This window comes from Myotis davidii, unplaced genomic scaffold (genome assembly GCF_000327345.1).
Source record: "Myotis davidii unplaced genomic scaffold, ASM32734v1 scaffold49, whole genome shotgun sequence".
Taxonomy (NCBI): domain Eukaryota; kingdom Metazoa; phylum Chordata; class Mammalia; order Chiroptera; family Vespertilionidae; genus Myotis; species Myotis davidii.
Genome location: NW_006300375.1, coordinates 6,768,456 through 6,772,630, shown reverse-complemented (window position 1 = coordinate 6,772,630; position 4,175 = coordinate 6,768,456).

Genomic DNA, 4,175 nt, shown 5'->3' with positions numbered 1-4,175 from the left:
ACAATTGAGAGAAATTCAATTAAAAAGAAAAGAGAATTAGGAATGCTCTTTAGAGATTACATTTTGTTCATTGGAGGGGGTATTTGTAGCCATGTTCTTACTTGTTGACGTTAAATAACAGATTCCTTTCCAGAAGAATAGTATGTGTCAGAGTTAATTAAACAGTACGTACTACAATTTCCAGAATTATAAACACAAGGGAGAAAAACCTACATTGTTGTTTCTTTTTCTTCCATTTCTGAAGTGATTTGCTTTTGGTTCTCTTTCTGTATTGAAAAAATAAAGAACCAAGGTAAAGCTAGTGCCCTAGCCGGTTTGGCTCAGTGGATAGAACGTTGGCCTGCGGACCAAAGGGTCCCAGGTTTGATTCCGGTCAAGGGCATGTACCTTGGTTGCAGGTTCCTCCCCTGCCCTGGCCCTGGTCGGGGTGCGTGCAGGAGGCAACCAATCGATGTGTTTCTTTCACGTGGATGTTTCTCTCTCACATCAGTGTTTCTCTCTGTCTTTCCCTCTCTCTTCCACTCTCCCTAAAAGTCAATGGAAAAATATCCTTGGCTGAGGATTAACAACAACAAAAAATCAGGTAAAACTAGCGAATGATACTGATGAGCTGTAGAAAACCATATTGCGCCTATAGGTAAATCAGGTTTGTTGCTAATAATTTTTTTTTCAAAATTATTTTTAACGCAGCTAGAGGAAATCTGCCCGTGAACTATTAATTTGTCATTTAAAATAAACTATGTGAGTGTTCAAAGGCCTTCTTTCAGTGGCTCATGTCATGCTAAAAATCCGCAAGGAAATAAAACTGCAAGCTTGAAGGCAGAGAGGAACTCTGGTGCCCGCAGCACGTTCCGTGTAATCAAGGATGGTGGTGTTTATCCCATTGCCTCACTCCTCCCTTCTTGTTATGTCAGCCTTCCTCATCAAAACACTTACTTTTCACTGAATCCTTGCACATTAGATTCTCATGCATATTCACCAGCAGATCACTCAGGGATTCTGTGGTGGCAGCAGCCCTTCTTCCCACGGAGCTGCTGCAGAGCAGACCCGCAGCAAGGCTGCCTGTCACAGGGCTGCTCAGACACTGCACATTAGCTTTCGGGCAAACGTGAAGTTGACCACAACTTGATGTGACAGTCCTTCAAGTAGCAATTCTTTAATCTTCCTGCAGTGGCCCGCTTAGGAGAGTGAGCACACAGCAAGCAATTCTATTCAGTTCACACCTGGACTTCTCCTAGGGGAGATGACCTTTTATGTATTTAATGAAGATTTTATCTTTTGCTTTTCATGAACAAGTGGTCAGGCATTTTGTGTCTCTGTAGGAGAATCAAATGCATTTCATAGTAATTATTTTTTCTAAGACTCATTTCTTGAATATAGACTTTTTGTGAAAGGAATTCTATTTTGAAATATTCCACTGGTAGAGTAAGTAGAACATTTACAAATGACCTAATCTGGTTTATAATCCCCTACTCGGAAACTGTTTTTGTTTTGTTTTTTCTGTGATTTTAGGAAGCTCTCCACAACATAAGGATATTTTTGACATTTTGTGCCTGAGTTAAAAGCTGAAAGAAAAATGTCTCCCTGTACACACATATACTTCTTTTTCTTTTCTTTTTTGAAGTGACTTTTTTTCTCTACCTTTATAGCAATTGATTGGAACCACATAATAAACCATATAAAACTACATTAGATGTTTTTTCTTCTAGTGGAAGTGATGGGATGTCGTTATGCCATACAGTTCTGAATAGATGCTGCAATTGTGAAATAGGACTGACATTTAGGAAAGATCTGTTCCCCCCTCCCCCACACACACTTCTGTAACAAATGTTTTAAGAAGGGTACCAGATGATAGAATAATAAGATTCTGTAAAGGATTTTATGGGTCATCTGAACTGTTTTCCAGCCAATATAGAAATCAATTTTATGGCAGCCTCAGCATACTATGTTCTTTTTCAACAAAAGTTCTTTGAAAAGAAGCCATATAATAATAGTATATATTTTGTCCTTTCCTGGCATTTTTTTAATCCTCACGCAAGGATATGTTTTTTTAATTTATTTTTTATTGATTTAGAGAGAGGGAAAGGGAAGCGGGGAGAGAAAGAGAAACATTAATTGGTTGCTCCCCTTACGCACCCCAACCTGGGATTGAACCTGAAACCTAGGTATGTGCCCTGACTGGGAATAAAACCCAAAAGCCTTTTGTCTCATGGGAAGATGCTCCAACCAACTGAGGCCAGGGCATTCGCCTTTTCCTTTTTATTTTAAAGTGCCATGTGACCCAAAAAAGGAACTATTAATAAACTGCAAAAGTACTTTCAAATCAACTTTCTGATAAAATGGACTTAGTTAGATTTGAACATCAACAAACTTATATTTGAAAGTATATTGGTATGAAAATATATAGTTTAAAATATTAGACCACAGTCTAAAAACTGATTCTCTTCATTGCTTTTGTTGAAAAGGAAATCTTTTTTTAAAATATATATTTTATTGATTTTTCACAGAGAGGAAGGGAGAGAGATAGAGAGCTAGAAACATCGACCAGAGAGAAACATCGATCAGCCGCCTCCTGCACATCCCCCACCGGGGAAGTGCCCACAACCCAGGTACATGCCCCCGGCCGGAATCGACCCCGGGACCCTTCAGTCCGCAGGCCAACGCTCTATCCACTGAGCCAAACCGGTCTCGGCTGAAAAGGAAATTTTAAAGTAGGATTATGCTTTGAGAAAAGTTGGTTTTACTTAACTGATTTTTCCTAGTAAATTGCATTTCCTTTCCTGATTAGTCTAGTTTTTATCAAGGATGTATCAGAAAACCCACTCAGTTGCTACTTTCACTGTTGTATTAATCCTCATTAGAGGATATCTTTCTTTTGATTTTTAGAAACAGTGGAAGGGAAGGGGAGAGACAGAGAGAGAGAAACATCCATGTGAGAGACACATGGATTGGTTGTCTCCTGCGCATTCCCTGACCAGGGCTAAGGATCGAGCACACCCACGAATGTGCCCTTGGCCGGAATCGAACCCAGGACCCTTCAATCAGTGGGACAGTGCTCTTTCCACTGAGCCAAACATGCTAGGGCCTACTTTCACTGTTTTAAATAGTTATGCTAATGTTGTTTACTAAACAGTTAGCTTGATCAAGTTGAGTGTGCATTTTAATTTGGGACATTTTCATACATTGAAATATGCATACTGTTACCTAAGTAGCACCTAGGATTGAACCTATGCTGACACATCACACAGCAGGTCAGTCAGGCCTCTAGCATCTGGATGGCAGAGGTCATTGGGTAGATTCATCCATACCAAGTAGACCCAAATGGTTTCTTTCAACTTTGGGCTTTCAAAAGATTTAATAAAGATGACAGAAGGACTAATGAAAGGCTGAAACCTTACTAGAGAATCACATATGTAATTGCCTATTAAAAGTTCCTAATTAGGGTAGTAATAACATTTTAGTCCACCTTTTGTTTAATACAAATTAGCAGATACATATTGGCAGTAATACACTGATTGTATAGGATTATCAATTATCTTCTTGCTCAACGTTTAGATTTAAAATAATGGTTGTTCATCTATCTTTCTGTAGTTTTAATAATATCTGTTCCTGGGCTTTCCTCTAAATTCTAGTGGATACAAATTCTGTTTTTATTATGACACATACCTGTGAAGGCTGCTTATGAATTCCTGATGCAAATGGCATTGTCTCTGTACTGTTGCCTTAAAAAGGGGTTTTATAGCCCTAACTGGTTTGGCTCAGTGGATAGGGCGTCGGCCTGCAGACTGAAGGGTCCCAGGTTCTATTCCAGTCAAGGGGATATACCGTGGTTGTGGGCACATCCCCAGTAGGAGGTGTGCAGGAGGCAGCTGATTGGTGTTTCTCTCTCATGGATGTTTCTAGCTCTCTATCCCTCTTCCTTCCTCTCTGTAAAAACACAATAAAATATATATCCTTTAAAAATTGAGTATGCCTGGGCATTTGAAGAACAAGGGTTGGTACTTCCTCAAAATGTCTTATTCTTATCTTTTGACACAAGAAGGTAGTAACTATCCCACAGTCTGTGCCTTCAGTGGTCACCGACAAACCCTGCCTTAAAAGCAGTAGAGAATATGAGAGAAGAAAAACAAAATAAGAAAAATTATATGTTTTTGCACCCCCCAGTTCTTTTTCCT